The sequence below is a fragment of the Balearica regulorum genome, chromosome 8 (assembly GCF_011004875.1).
Source record: "Balearica regulorum gibbericeps isolate bBalReg1 chromosome 8, bBalReg1.pri, whole genome shotgun sequence".
Classification (NCBI taxonomy): Eukaryota; Metazoa; Chordata; class Aves; order Gruiformes; family Gruidae; genus Balearica; species Balearica regulorum.
The window spans coordinates 13197673-13214171 of record NC_046191.1 but is presented as its reverse complement, the minus strand read 5'-3'; the positions used below and the strand labels follow the sequence as shown (position 1 = coordinate 13214171).

Sequence of the window (16499 nt, the reverse complement as noted above, 5' to 3'; positions counted from 1 at the left end):
AAAATAAAAAAAAAAATTTAAAGATGCCTAAATTACTCAAGGAACTGTTTCATTTTCAGATGTAATACACGCTGTTTGGTCAAAGAGGTACTTTGGAAAGTGTTTTTGCCTATATTTGTGCCATGTCCACTGGTTATAAACAGTAGTTACTAATGATCAAGAAATGTAAACAGGAATAAAACACCAGCAAAACTTAGCTGCCAGCTCTCAAATTTCCTAGAAATAGAAACATCTTCCTCACTTTGAAGAGAGAAACCAGCTCCTGATGCAGCATCCCATGTAGCAATCCTGTCAAAAGAGCAACACAACATCTGATCTCCAGCCTTTGGTGGGAGATGTGCATGTTGGAAATCAGATTAAAGATCTGCTGTTCAGACCAGGCTTGGATTTACAGGGATTTGGTGGCAGCGAGAAGAGGGGGAAAAGGTGGTAATGGCTGGCTGAGAAAGCTGTAACACTGTTCAATTCACAGTGCAGGTGAAGGGAAAGCTGCAGCATGCAGCAAGCATGGCTTTTCCACCTTTCCTGAAATGAAAATTTGCATCAGGTTCTATTATCGCTATCTCTATGCCACTGTAAAGGCATCTGAGCTCACAGTTTACCACATTGAGTAAGAAGAATAGCAGCATATTGTGGGCTATTTTTATCAGGTTTTCTTCAGCTAATTTCATTCCTCTCATGCTATAAGATCACTCATAGCTGCTCAGAAATGCCTAATGAAAAGAGAAATAGTGTATCTGATTCCAGTCATGCTGTTCTAAGGGAATTAATCGGAGTCATCATTACCTTAAACACTTCCATTCAGAGTGGGTTTTATGATGAGCTCAAGAAAAGTAAATGCTGTTTCAAATAGGTACCTCTATATATTAAATCAAATAAATGAATGATAAAGTGCCGGCACTTTTTGGCTGTAATGCTGTTATTGCTTAGAGCCATTTCTAATGCTAATGAAGAATGATATAGCAGAGCTATTTAGCAATTTTCTTTGATGGGCAGTGCTGACTGCTGGAAAGTGGCAGGAATGCAACTGCTCAGATGTGGAGAGCTCTAACATGTCTGGTAAGATTCCTTCCCAAATCTAATGATCACCCCTCCCTCCTGCAAAGTGTTATCTCTAAACAAGGCTCAGCTGAGCAATACAAGCCAATCTTTGCACAGAGACCAAGACACAAGAGCTGGGTCTAGTCATACAGAATTTTAGGAAACATGCAATTTCTAGTGAGTTCACTTAGAAGTTCCACTGCTGCCTCTTTATACAAATGCACTTGATATGGATTTGATCATCATTTGGTAATCCAGGACTCACACCCAGGTAAGCATGAACTTACACAGGCAAGCATACACTCTTGTGCTTTCTGAATGTCAGGCTAGTGCCTCAGGGGCCATTTGGGAACCCTGACTGAAGGGTATCTTCCTAGCTCTGCCATAGACTTGCAGGATGATACCTTGCACAACTTGACAAATGACTCCCTGCATGAATTTTACAATCAGGAAAATGGGGAAATTAAAGCTGATTTAACATCCTGCAGTGCTTTAAGGTCTGTGGATGATATGCATTATGATATGCTAAAGATTATTAATGAAATCTAACTGGAGGAAGAACACAGACTTCAATCTTGGGAGGAAAGATGGGCTTGGGAACTGTCCCTCTGTTTTATTAAACATTGCATAAGGGCAGTAGGAGGTTGTCATCAAGTAAGAGCATATATAAAAATGTGGAAGATTATATGTCTACTGTAAATTCAAGGACAGAAAACTTCTTCAGAGACTGCAAACTATGCGAAAACAATGTGAAATGATGCGTAAACATCACCTTTACAATGGAATAGCATGGGCTCTCTTCAGGATATATATGGGAAAAGAATAAGCCACAGCTAACCTCAATTTTTTGGGCTTCTTTGGTGTTTATGTCTTATGAATGTGAGACATGGCACTGACTGGAAACCCCAAGCTTCCGAGATGCAACACTGCTGGCTGCAGCCCAGATCCCAGACCTTCAGACCCAATAACACAACACCAGAAGAGGCAAAGCGTTAGAAAGAGGTAGTGAGGAAGAAAGACCAACCAGACCCCCATGTCTGCACTAGCCACCCCCAAAACCCAGAACAGCCACCCTGCTAACAATATCACACAGCAGACATAGTGCATCATAGAGTCTGCGGCTGGGGGCACTCAGAGAGAGACTCAAATGTACCTTCCCCAGCCCTTAGCACACACTGCTGCCCACTTAGGGGGAGCAAAGCTTTTTATGCTGCTGCATCCCAGCGACAAGTGAGACATGGTATTCTGAAGTGAATGAAAACATCAATAAAACCACTTCCACTAGGAGAGCAGAACGTCTGGAAAACTGGGCAGACCTTACTGAAGAAAATGGCCAGGTAAAAAAAACATTGGGAAGTTGTTTTCCAGTCAAACTGACCAGGTTTGAAAGAATGCTAACCAGGATTTTTGCAACAATATTTCACTACTTTTTTGCTCAGACTTTTCCACCTGAGGAATGACTCAGGAAATGGAGAAGCAAGGCTTGCTGAGATCCATATGTTGTGGTGAGAAGAGATGTAACTCTGAGCTTTTTCCACAAGACTGGGCATGGCAGTCCGTCCTCAAAGGGCATATTTACAGGAAATCATCAAAGATAAATTTGTGGTTTCCACTTTCCTGATTGGGGCGGATGGTACTGTATGATTGCTATTCCAGGCCCTCACGTTTCCTGCTGTTTTCAATACTTTGCACTTTAAACTGTCTTACAACTGACTTTGGTCTATTTAGTTATTTATTTAAAAACACTTTCATCCATTTAACTAGTTAATGCTTTGAAGTTGTAAAGTACTGCAAATTTATAAACTGTTCTTAATAATCATTTGGACAAATGGATCCAGAAAATTGCATATTGATGGAAGGAGTTTATGTTCTTTGCAGTCAAATATTTCCTCACTCGTTTCATGCAAAATTGCTTGGCCAAACAGATTTTCCCAAGGCTCTCTTAATAATGAATGTAACTTTCTTTTGTTTCTGGCTCTTCTTCGAACCCATCAGGAAAGGGTAAAGCATAATGACATAGGTCTGTTGTCTCCTGTAACCCTCTGGGACTGTTTTTCTAATGTGATTGTTTGAAAATCAGCAGTTTTCTGCCAGGAAATAAAACAAGCCATTTTCCTTCCAAGTAACACTGAAAAAATCTGAATGCCACAGAGCCTGCTCACTCATGCAACATTAATTTTTAAAAGAATCAATTTTGTAATCTTTCAATTATGGTTTATTGTAATGATAATAATCACTGAGAAATCAGGGTTTTTTCCACTGCTAGTACTAGTGGCTGTCATCAAACCACTTTCAGCAATGCTGAAAACACCTGGACTAATAAATCAGGCATTATTTATTTATACTTTAGTTTTACTTATTTAGAAACATATTAAACATCAATTCCCTTAGCAGTTGGTGATGTTACAAAAACTAAAAGCAAATAAATTATATCTGTAGCACATAAAGACCTAAAAGTCACTGCCAGTCTGGCAATCTTGTACTGTCATAATTGAAAAGTACTTACAAAAAGCCAAAACAAACCACACGGACCTTGCTCACTGCTAACACTACGGGAACACGTGAAGTGAGCCTCCGTGTGAACACCTCTCGTGCTGGAAGCTCACAGAAAGGCTGTCCTGGCTCAGGAGTTTGCTTTTCACACTCAAATCATTGTGCTGGGTATTTGGCACACCTGAACACGGACATGAAGCATTTGTGATAGCTCGCATATATACATATGTATACATTGCTGTCTAACAGCTCCAAGCCTTTATCAGTGCTTGCATATACAGAGCTACATACTCATGTAACAGGGAACATGCACTGTTCATACAGCAGGTCATGCCAGAGCTAAGCACTTAACAGCATGAGCACAATGGGTTTATATTATGTTCACATTTTACAATAAAAATTGTACAGAAAAATCACTTGGTTTCTGATCAAAATCTGAGCTCCCCGCTGTTTTAATTCCTGTTACCAACAATCATCAATAAATAATCATGCACAGCTTCTACATCCCACTGTGGTATTTTGTTTTTAAGTACTGGATGTACTGAGTTGGGATCTGCAATTCCAGATCAGACTTTCAGTGTTCTGCTCCAGGATTCAAGTAAAAGACCAAGCACAAGGGCAAGGGCACAGAGGGGAGAGCTGTTCTTCATCAGATACCTCGCAGGTCTGTGAGCCGTTTTAAAAGAGATTGTGCTGAAAACAGGAGGTGTGTTCGAGACAATATGTTTCACAATAAAAGGACAAAAGGCTGAAAGAAGAAAGCTGTATAGTTGACATAGTTACAAAATCTGAGGCAGGAAATCAAAGAGGAAAAAATGTGGAAAATATCAGTAAAGTAATGATAAAGAAGGAAAAAATATTTGAAGGAAAGCAAGAAACATGCCAAATGGAAACAAGTATCCCATTAAAGAAAAACATGACCAAGGAAGAGGTTGTGACCAAAGTACAGTGACAACATTACTGCCTGTGATTTGAGATAGCTAATCCAAGTGGAAAAGTCTGAGATGGGCATAAGGAGAAGGCACAAAAGTTGAAATACTTCATGTATTGCTTGGGGCCAGGTCTCAGGCCTCATAGACAACATATGCCTTAGTAGGTACCAAGCTCTCCTGGCATCCAAAGACTCAGACAGTAACCAGTATCTGAACACCACCATACAACTATGTACGCTGGTGCTTCTAAATTCAACCCACCCATTTAGCTCACTGGAACAGAAAATTAAACCTACCTTTGCAGAGACACAAGAGTTGTCGCCTCTGAGGAGACAATTCTGTAGGTGGACGCACCAAATAACTCAGCTGCCCTCTGGCCTCACTCTCTTCTGTAGCACTCCCAGTCCAGGACCCTGGCGACGCCTTAGCCTTCCCATTAGCTATGGGCAAGAGCAGCAGGGAATGTGGTAGAAAGGTAGAAGTCCACAATCCCCTCCTCTTGACGGGAAAGGCTTCTCCACCTCCTTGGCAGAGGCTTTCTACAACCTTGGCCAGGATGCCGTGGACTTCTGGCAGCAGCAAGGCTGCCAGCTGTATCTGTGGCTCTCCTCGCCCCCTTCTATCACCATCTTTACCTCCCAGACAGGTCTAGAGCACTCCCTGGGTGTATAGGAAAAAGGACACTGGGCAGTGGAGGAATGGCAGAAGGCCAAGTCATTCATTTATTCATTGAAAAAAGAAATCAAGCCATTTGTTTCTGAAATGCAGGCAATTAACATAAACTAATTAAATACCACATTGTTAGACCAAAGACATTTTCTATTGATGTCATTTGATATAATACCTAGAAAAATCAATGCAATTATATTTTTAATGCCTACTTCATAACTGCTTAATTCATATCTCTTAATTCTGTTTTGGAGTGAAATGAATCAGATTACATAATTCCCACTTCCATGAGTTCGGCATTTAAAGGTAACATTCAACCATGCCATTATGTTTAGAAAATATGCAAAGTGTAGAAAACTGGAGGACAATCTTACTGCATCTTTAAAAATCAGTGTAGTCTTAATTCTAACTAATGTTCTTGCCGTTAAGATAATTTGGGAGCTCTCCCTATGCATTCCTGAACTAAGCACTTTTAACTTTGAGTTCAATATCCCAACACACAAAATGAGAGGCTTTTCTATCCACATCAAAGCACTGTTCTTCCATGTTCCACCTCTGGATACAATAGAAAAGGAACTTGCTCACATGGCTGACAATACTACTCCATAGTAGACAATACTGAAACGAAATTGCCATAGATGATAATGCATACATTTACCATCATTCACCTGAAGACAGATGACACTGACTGACTCAGTGTGAATCTACCTTCATTTTTCTCACACATCAAACCTGAAGGACCCAAAATTATTTTTAAATTTTTGTTCAATGCAGCCACGTTGCAAGATTTCACTACCTCTGATAACTTAATTTCAAAAATGTTCTTTGCAAAGACTGTATGTACTATTCGATAAAAAAGAACTTGTAACCATTGGTTTTAAAATAGTCACATTTTGAGGTCCATAGAGAGTGGACAACACTGAAGCATGCAAAGCTACAATTCTGTGCAAAATGTTCTCTTTACAGGAAGTGCAATGGTATTGTAAAATGCAATTAGATATAATCTTCCCTGTTTTCATTAGCTATTAACATTATGTAAAGATAAACTAAAGCATAATGAGTCTTTTCATTATCACATAATTGTTATTTTAATGGTTACATTACAAGTAATATAATACTATACATACTTCCACCTCTCATATTAGTGGGCAATTATTTTGAAACTTTCTATTATAATCTACCCACAGAGACCAGTGTATTAATGCCACCATTTTAGTATAATGATGACCATGGTTTTGAAATCAATATGATAGCCTCAGGGAAAAATATAAAATAACAGCAAAGAAAATATTTATATTATATGCCATTCTCAGTCTTGGTACGCAGACAGAAGTTGTTTAAGGGAAACATGCGGAGCTGGTCTTGCTACTGCTATCCTAAAACTGGTCATAGACATATGAAACCAGTGGCTATTATTTCAAAAACAAAGGAAAAATTTTAAGTGATCCAGAATTAAAAGCTTGGAAGTGAAACTGGGATAAGCCTACCCTGAATATATCATCCCTGAGTACCATCCTAAACCATATCCAGGAATATTGCCTGAAATACTCTATTTCCCACTGATATACAATGAACTGGCCCTTAGTTACTCACCCATTCATTGTCTTTCTCCTAATCAAGGAAAGCAGTGTAGCTTGGCAAGAAGCCACTGGTGCTTAGACAGGTCTAAGCAGTACATAAAGCTTGAGGATATCTATATAAAGTTAAATGAAGTTTTGTATCTGCAAGGCAATCCATGAGCACGACCCAAAATACCTCTAGGAGTGAGAAGGCTCTAGGATGCCACTGCAGCTGAAAGTCCTTGGCAGGATCTGTGCAGCAGAGCTGAAATCCAACTCTGTTGAACACTGTGCTTTCTTGGAACAGGAGGTAAAGGCAATTTAAGACCATGAAATAAGCTTGGAAGAGTTAAGGACCACTGCTTTCTTCTACTCCAAATACAAAACATATTTCAACAGTATCATCGCTAATATAAAATCAGAGCAGCACAGAGAGGAAAAAAAAACAAAACAAAAAGCAACACTAAGCTCCATCCAATACACAATTTTCCCTTGATAAAAGAAAAAGCTACACATGACAAACACTAGTCACAATTCTTAATGGACTGGAGGAAGCTGTGGAGATAATACTAAGATGGATGGACACAGGATAGAAAAAACAAACAATATTGAAACAAATTGAAACTAAAATTCTTCTTTTAGAGGCATACTGCTTTGCAAATACTGTCCAGATTATTTTCTTTCCCTAATATTTTGATTGATTGTAAAATGTCAAGAGACTACTGCTAACTTCATGTGGAAAAAAGTGCCAGAACATTGAAGCACGTGATTGGGAAAAGCCAGCATGGATTCACCAAGGGCAAATCATGCTTAACAAACCAGATCGCCTTCTATGACAAAGGAACCTGCTCGGTTGATGTGGGATGAACTGTGGGCATCGTCTACCTGGATTTCTCCAAGGCTTTCAATACGGTTCCCCTTAGCCTCCTCCTAAAGAAACTGATGTGTTACAGCCTAGATGAGTGGTCCATACAGTGGGTGGGAACTGGCTGACAGGCTGCACCTAGAAGGTGGTGGTCAACAGCTCCTTTCCAAACTGGCAACCTGTCACAAGTGGGGTCCCCCAGGTATCAATACTGGGCCCAACGCTGTTTAATATCTTCATAAGTGATCTTGATGATGGGATCAAGTGCATCCTGATGAAGTTTGCGGATGATGCCAAACTGAGTGGGGAAGTGGATACTTTGGAAGGGAGAGCCACCCTGCTGGAAGACCTGGATAGGCTGGAAGAGTGGGCTAACATGAAATTCAACAAGGACAAATGTAAGGTCTTGCCCCTGTAAAAACATAATCCAGGAGTGCAGCACAGACTGGGATATACCTGGCTGGGGAGCAGCTCTGTGGAGAGGAACCTGGAGGTCCCGGTGGACAAGCAGCTCAGTATGAGTGAACAGTGTGCTGCTGCAGCAAAGCAAGCCAACAAGATGCTAGGTTGCATCAACAAGGGCATCACCAGCAGAGATAAAGAATTCATTATTGACTCAGTGCTTGTCAGGCCACACCTGGAATATTGTGCTCAGTTCTGGTCCCCACTATAAAAAGAGACGTGGACAGGCTGGAGAGGGTCCAGAGAAGGGCCACCAGGATGATCCAAGGGCTGGGAAGCCTGCCATATGAGGAAAGGCTGAGAGAACTGGGTTTGTTCAGCCTTAAGAAAAGAAGGCTTAGGGGAGACCTTATCACCATGTTCCAGTACTTAAAGGGTGGCTACAAAGAAGATGGAGACTCCCTTTTTACAAGGAGTCACATGGAAAAGATGAGAGGTAATGGGTGCAAGTTACCCCTGGGGAGATTTTGATTGGACTCTACATGAAAATTTTTCACAATGAGAACAACCAGCCATTGGAATAATCTCCTTAGGGAAGTGGTGGATTCCCCAACATTGGACACACTTCAGATTTGGATGGATGGGGTGCTGGGCCATTTTGTCTAGATGGTGCTTTTGCCAAGAAAGCTTACACTGATGATCCTTGAGGTCCCTTCCAACCTGGTGTTCTATGATTCTATGATTACCATGTTTGGCTGAAAACAAGTTATAGAGCAGCAGAAATTGGTTCTATTTTGCAGTTTCAGACCACTCCAACCCAAAATTAGCACCATAAGAGATTGAAATGCCTTCATAGTAAGCATACAACATTCAAAAAGCCCTATGGGCATGAATTTCTGCACAGCAATAGCTCCTGCTTTCCCCCAGTGTCCTTTTCTCAGGGAAGTCAAGTTGTAAAAAGGGGATAAATATTCCTTGCCTCACAAAGGCATTTTGAGGCTTAAGTGATATCTGCAATATTTTTGGAAATGCTCTCATGGAAAATGTTTGGGATGCTCTTCGGAGACAGGAGCACTAGCATCTCTAACGAATGTACTTCAAGGAAAACTCTGAAACAACATATGGAGAGCAAACTGAACACAGAGCACATATTTCTGACATTTATCTTTGTTTTTATTGTTCAGATAAAAGCATGCTGTTTGTTTCTTAGGATTTCATCTGCTATCGCTTTCTTTCCTTTGTGTCTTATTCTACACTAGTGACATCATCTGCAGCAATTTTTAAAGTTTTGCAGCAAATCCTGTGCTTTGGAAGTTTTAATGCGTCATGTAGAGAACGTTATTAGACAGACAGTTCATGCCTCCTTTCTGTAACCAGTATGACTATAGCAGAGAGGATATGCTTGCTGGGATGACTGGCTTTTAAAAACAAAAACGAAGAAAAAGAAGACTCCAAAGATCAGGATAGGACAGTAACAGCAAACTTGCAAAGAACAAATATGGGCATTTAGGAACCTTTTCTTTTATTGCAGTTGCATGTTTACTGAATACTAATGTACTGGATAGGGTTGTTCAGGTTCTGAGATGAGTGATGTCTCTGGTATGCAGTTCCAACTATACTGAATGCTACTACAAACGAGAATTGCTTATAAAATCTAGAAAATAGAATGGCTCCATCTTTGAACATCTGCGTCAAAAAGTATTTCCCTTCACACCCAAACTAAGCTAGATGCTGATCAATATCCAAGACAACAGACAAACTATTTGAGGACACTCTTCAAGATTCATAATAAATCCCCACAGTTGTAGCTATGTTTTTCCAAACTGTTATAGCTTCCAAAACCTGCAGAAGATACAAATACCTGAGAAAAATTGTATATGCTGCTCTTGTGCACGTTACTCTTTAAATGCATAGCTGCCTCACTGTTAAAAGCTCAGAGAATTTGAGTATCACAGGAGCTTTATAGAATGTAGTCAGTGATTGTTTTCTAAACGCAGGTTGTAGCATATCCCAATAGCACATCAAGTTCTCTGAGAAGCATGGCTGTGAATCCTGAGTTACCTTCAAAGACATGTTCTATAAATCCATGTGCGCACATATATATCTGTACAGTTTCACTGTTCTGAAATTGCAGTCTGAATTCTTTATATGAGATACATGATAACAGACATATAAATAAAACAGTGTAGGACATCTGTTTTGTTTTTATCTGGGTAAAAATACACATTGAAGATGTGCATAAGCAAGCACCTAGTTAACACTGAGTTCTAAATTAATTTAATGAGACACAAAATTTCACCATTTTCCCCCAGTTTTCCTCCCACCTATGTGTGTGAGGTCTCACACAGGGTTGATTTCTTACCAATTAAATTTTTAGCGCAGTATTTGTTTACTAATCTTTCTACGTTTTAAGGTAAAATATTCCAAGAGCAGTTCAGGCTAAACTGTTTCTACTTTTAAACAGTTTTTCTGTTGCTATTTGGTCTACTTGTTCAAAGCTTTGAGAAGATAATCTTCTCTAGACATCATTCAGTGAGATATTTGAAATTAGTTCTCATACACCTTTTCTTATAAAAGTCTTTTCTAGTAAGTTTTACTATCTAGTGGGTGGACAGATGCACAGAAACTCTTCTCTATCTGAAGCAACAAATCACTGTAGTGTTTTATTCCCTACATCCTAAAGTTGCTATCCTCACTTGAGCAGCAACTCTATAATGCAAAATCTCCCAGTGCCTCTCCGGCAGTTTGACTGCAGTACGTTGTGCTTTGCTAAACACTGTAAATATGGCTCAGTGCACTTTAGAGAGCTTCCATTAGAAAACCCACAGTTATCAGTAACCAGCAGGTATCACACTAAAGTAATAGCCACATTGCATTTATTTTCTATTTAATATATCTTAGAAAAATATTGCTGTGTGACAACTGGTCATAAGTATAGATTTCATTGGTAATCACTCTGTGTTTTTAAAGACAACTACTTCAGTTGGCAGCAAGGTTGAGTTAAAAAATAGATTAATTTCTTGATTTTTAAAAAATTAGTTCTGTTCCTTTAAAATTTTAAGCTCCTTTAGGAAAATCAAAGTCTACTTTAAACATTGTGATTTTTGAAAAATCAAAAACATTGCAGTATGGAAGATGATCCAGCGAACCTTCTATGAAAATCAAAGGCTTTGCTCAAAATCTATGCCTCTGCTCATTTTTCCCTCCAAGTCTTCCGCCTTTGCAACCATAAAATACCTCCAGCGCCAGCAGCAAAATCGGAACCGTTGTGATCCACAGTGCAACCAGAATTGCTAGCACATGAATCGCTGACTTCCCTAATCCTTTGAAAAGGTGTATGTTCACGGGAAAAGTTGAGGCAGAATCTCGTCTGCGTGCACAATCCCAGTGTTGCTCATGAGAGATATCAGCAATACTCTCTTGACCATAAAAGCTGCAGAATATTTAAAGGACAGGATGGAAAAGGTGTGCATCTAATTAGGACAATACCAAACACTATAAAGATTTAACATCCAGCTTGGCAGGAGCAGAAAACAGATTCAGTGGCACTTAAAGAAGACGTGATAAATTAAAAGCAATAGATGTTGGATTAATTCAAAGAAGATGTGAAAACGCACAAAGATAAAGTACATCCTGATTATATATTTCTTGACTTAAATTATTAGGGAAAAAGAAATAACTCCATGGCTGAAGTCAGCAACCACCACAGAATCAATAGGTCTCTGAGCCCACACCAGTCTATACACAGCTACAGTTTTATCATAAAATATTAGCTAATATTGATGTTTTTTAATAAAGTTTCGCTTTACTGTGTAATTAGTGTAATGTAGTAGGAGCTGTGTTTCTTAACAAAAGTGCCGGTGCTTTCTACAGCATTTACTGGCATGTTAATAAAAACCAGACTACTTCTATTGAGTTCCATCTGCCTAATAGAGAAAAATGTTCATCTTAATTAGGAAAATCTTCATAAAGAAATATAAATGCAGTTACTAATGGGCTGCAGGGAATAAATCTAGGACACTCAGGAACAACTGGTGTTTTACCAGGAAATGGAAGAGTGAATATAAACCCCAAAACAGTTGTTAGCTGTCCGGTGATTGACCACAAATAGCAATAGATGTTGAGGTTTTAAGTGTTTTATAATGAAAAATCTATTCATTTCATTAAGGTTTCATGCTTTAGACCCTTGTTTTTTCAGGTAATAAAGCAGTCTCCACTGACAATGAAACTATTTAAACCCTCTATGAATTAAAATGGACAAGTTCATTAGCATTTTTTGAAGGAATTACCTTACAAAAAAAAAAAAAAAGAATGGAGCGCCAAACAATGGTTCAAGAAAGATCCACAATCAAGCCCTTGAAAAAAGTCACTATATCAAATACATATTTGGGGGTTTGCTGTGATACTCACAGGCAGTTGAGAACTTTTTGCTGACTTTATCGGTGCAGGAACATCATCATGGTTACATCATGATAAAGACTATATCAAAATGTAAACTACAATTGATTTTTGTCCTTAAAAATGTTTCAACAGGCATTATACAGTCTGAATCAGTTTTTCCATCATTTTCTTCCAAGAGTTCTGTAGTTTAAAGATGCTGATGTTCCCTAACTCTGCTCATTTTCCTTTCAAAATGAAGTGAACTTTTACTCATCTTCCAGAATTAATTTCTTTTAGAAAAAGCATGTTAATACAAAACACAGATGGGAAGTACTTCCCAAGTCCCAAACTCTAACTCTCTGAGCCAGATTCAGTGTCAATGTTCACAACTTCCCAAATGAAAAACTGTTTTCTGCAAATATTCTAACACTAGCTAAGATTTTATATTTTCTCTGAATGGTCTTGATAGGGAAACTAATATGTATATGTAAGTAATTGCAAAAGTGGAAATAGTATTACTATAATATTTCATTCAAACCAACAAACAGAAATATGGCATAAAACTCTGGCATTCTGGCCACTGACAGCTCTGCTATCTCAAGTCACAGAGAATATCACCAAAAGATAGAAGTTGCAGCTACCTGAACCTCAGAGAATGTAATTTCATTTATTCGCTGCAATGACATTTTTACTAGACTACAGCTTCATGTAGATTAGTCAGACACATCAAAAACCACATATTAGCTGAGGTGAAGCTGTGATGACTGCAGTTGTCTAACAGTGTCAATCCAAACTTTAGATTAATATAATTTGTTAGCTCTAAATGACAGAGATATAATATAGATCTCGTATATCGCCAAAGTAGTAAATAATTAGTGAGCAGAACTGAGTACAATAGCAGGTTGAGCACGCCCCCAAATTTTGAATCTTGATGCAGAAGTCAGTGATCAGAATGATCCATCTTTCTCCCCTGAACGATAAAACAGCTTTCTCGCAACCTAACACATAGCACCATCTGGCATGAACAGAGGAAACTAAGAACTTCTGGAAGAGAAGCACAAAAGCAATTTAGTTTCTTTGGAATTGTCCAAGATATTAGCAAAGATCCTTCAGAAATAGCCATCTGACTGCAAATGTGGCTCAGTGAACCTGTCTCCTGTAGACATGCTTGTATAGCTAATAATCTCAATAACAGGTTGTTGAATTGAACTGAAATGTTTGCGTATGGGATGAGTGTTGTCGGAGTTAACACAGAGTATGTGGAAAGTCAATTGTCTACCAAACTGGCTGGGTTTCAGAACATTATCTCATGTTTCTTAAGAGGAATTTTAGGAGCTCAGAATACATCTCTTCAGCAAAGCTCAGCAGGCTCTTTTTGGTAGTTATTTGTAAGAAGTGTAACTAGAAACACCAAGTTAAGCTGTGCTTTGGACGGTATCAGCACATGCATTACTGGCTGTTTGCTGGGGCTCAACGTCCTCCACATGCGGTGGGGCAGGAGCAGTCTGATCACACCATCCACCTCGAGAGGGGATGTGGCGCTGTGCCATCAGAGGCACTACTCAGACGTACTGTGCTGAGTGGTTAGTCTGAGATGTTTGTAGCATAAACACAAATGGAGTCTGCAGTCTGGATGGCATTAGACCGTTTCACTGATATTAGCACAGATATATTTTATCGTTGCTTTTTGAAAGTGACTTTTAATGCAGACTGTGTTCTAAATGATCCTTAAAAGACACTCCTTTTTTCCTCATCACCTTCACCTAAGGCAATAACATCCAGTAGCATTGATCTATTCGCTGCTAGTTGTCATTAATTTTACCCTCCCTAAGGGTGGTGCAGCTTTGGTGCCAGCTAATTAAAACCTATTTAGGGCCGTTCAGTGCACTTTATCAGACCAGAATTAGCTCTGCTGCTTTAATGAAGACTACAGTTTTCTCTGTTATTACCAATTAAATGTTGTTATATCATGTTGCATTATATTTCTAATGCATGGCAAAGATACAGATGGTTTTAGAACCACTTACCTGGATTGAGGTACCTACAAAGATGTCACATTTAGTAATTACCTAATGTTTCTTTAAATCCTTTCACTTGACTCCATACATATAATATACCAAAACATTAGTGAAGTACTGGAAGAAGCTGCCAGCTTTATGTTCCCTCTAGGGAAGTACCAAGTAAAATGCATTAATGAAAAATTGTGAATGTGTGGTAATTAATATTATTTATGTACAACAATTATTCAAAGTGGATGAGCATTCACCACCTTGAAGTCAAATGCTTCACTAATGAAGACTCTCAGAAAGAACATATGTCCCCCAGATTCATAACACTGCATGCAAGGTTAATTCTCCAGCGCGGATAGCCCATAGCAGAGGGGTTTTTGTACTGCTGTAGAATTAAAAAATGCTTCATTGTGAAATAAACAAGCTTGTTTGTTGGACATTATTTAAAGGCAATTCTTGTTTCTTCAGTGAACAAATAATAAACCATTTGTCAATACCAAAGCTGTGGGTTTTGAACCTGCACTCAGTGAAGTCAGGGATGAAGCTCCCACGTCAGTGGTGCAGGACCAGAGCTTTTCTGTGGTAGAGAACCGACTGCAGCACATACCTGTTAGCTGCTTCTCATAACATCCTTTAAAACTGAAGCACCACTAGGATTAAACTACTGAAAAGTCCCACTAATTACCTAAAAAGATGGTACATGAAAGAGTAGAAATAGAAAGCTCATTAAAGGCTTGACAGACTAGAAATCTGTTGCAATCTTACTATGCATTAGTAACATACACTGTACATAAGGATAGTATTTTAGGATTAAACTAAAATAGATGTGGTTACAATCCACTCAGTACATTTTAAAATATGAGTTGAACTTGGTTTCCTTCCAGAATTTTTGCTGGGAACATGTTGAAACAGACCTCTGTTCAATCTAATATTGCAAGCAAGAGTTGATGTTTCTCTGAGGAACTGAAGGAATATTTGGCTGAGAACCTGAGTCTGTCTCAGCATCATAATAGTCTGGCACAATGTGCAAAACTATTTTCATCACCCACAAATCTCTGGTGCTCTCCCTTTACTGCTTCCACAAATGTCACATGTCTCTAACACCCTCATGACCCTCCCTAGAAACAGCAGACAGGTCCTGTGAATTGAAGATGTTACAGAAAATGAAACAGTTTCCAAGCTGAGGTCCCCTGATCAGTAAGAAACTGCAGGATGTTTTCTTGTGACACAGAACGTGTTGGCTGGTGACACGTCCATTGTTTCCCTCGTTTCTGGCCGACAAGTGCAATAAATGATGTTAAAAACACCACTTAGTGTTTGATGTGAAAAGTAGGACTAAAAATGAAAGTTGCAGTATAAACAAGGATGTTGTCCAATTGCCACTGTGAGAAGTGGTAGCGTTTTTTTCACAGTGTAAAAGGGAGGCACATGCAAACGCAATGTGATGTGGGTCATGAGGCAGGGTCTTTACAATTTGCCTCTGTTCACAAGGCGAAACTTTCAGTTGTTGTAGTGGATTAAGGAGAAAGAAATTTGGCCACTTGGACATCAGGCTGCTAAAGAACTTTGTCAATAAGCGCTGGGAGAACAGAAGTTCAATCTGCCTTACCATGGAAAGAAGCATTTGTATTGTGTTAATTGTGTAATAATAAAACCTTGAGATGTGTTAATTTGTTGAAGAAGAATGGAGTAGGCTGGACATGACGATACTTTGACACTGGATGATGACATTTTTTGATAGGATATACTAAGGTCTGATCTCACAGTAAGGATTTTGATAAAGTCAAGTCACTGTGACCTGACTGATTGTTAATATAGAAGAGTCATAAACAATTTTATGTTTAGCAATGGAATAATGTATCCATGATCATATTTAGCTCAATTAATATGTAAACCAGATGACTTGGATTATTAGAGGGATGAACACGCACGTCTTGTGTGTATTTTCTCTGTTAGACACTGTTCATCACCTTGTTCAGATAAACTAAAGAAGCCATGATAACTTTGACATCTTTATGACATATAGAAGCTCCTTCCAACTCCAGAATTGCAGCAGCAACATGTGCACATGGTGAACAAGCTGAGGGGCAACTTCTTCCCTACGTTTCAATAGTTTAAAAAAAAAAAGGAAAAATCAACTCTAACTAAG

The 16499-nt window shown here is 38.9% G+C and overlaps 1 protein-coding gene across 6 annotated transcripts in view; it reads right to left on the bottom strand.

Moving 5' to 3' along the window:
• Nucleotides 1-16499, bottom strand: part of ST6GALNAC3 (ST6 N-acetylgalactosaminide alpha-2,6-sialyltransferase 3) — a 225979-nt gene that overhangs the window by 61760 nt on the left and 147720 nt on the right. The gene's annotated exons all lie outside the window — the stretch shown is intronic.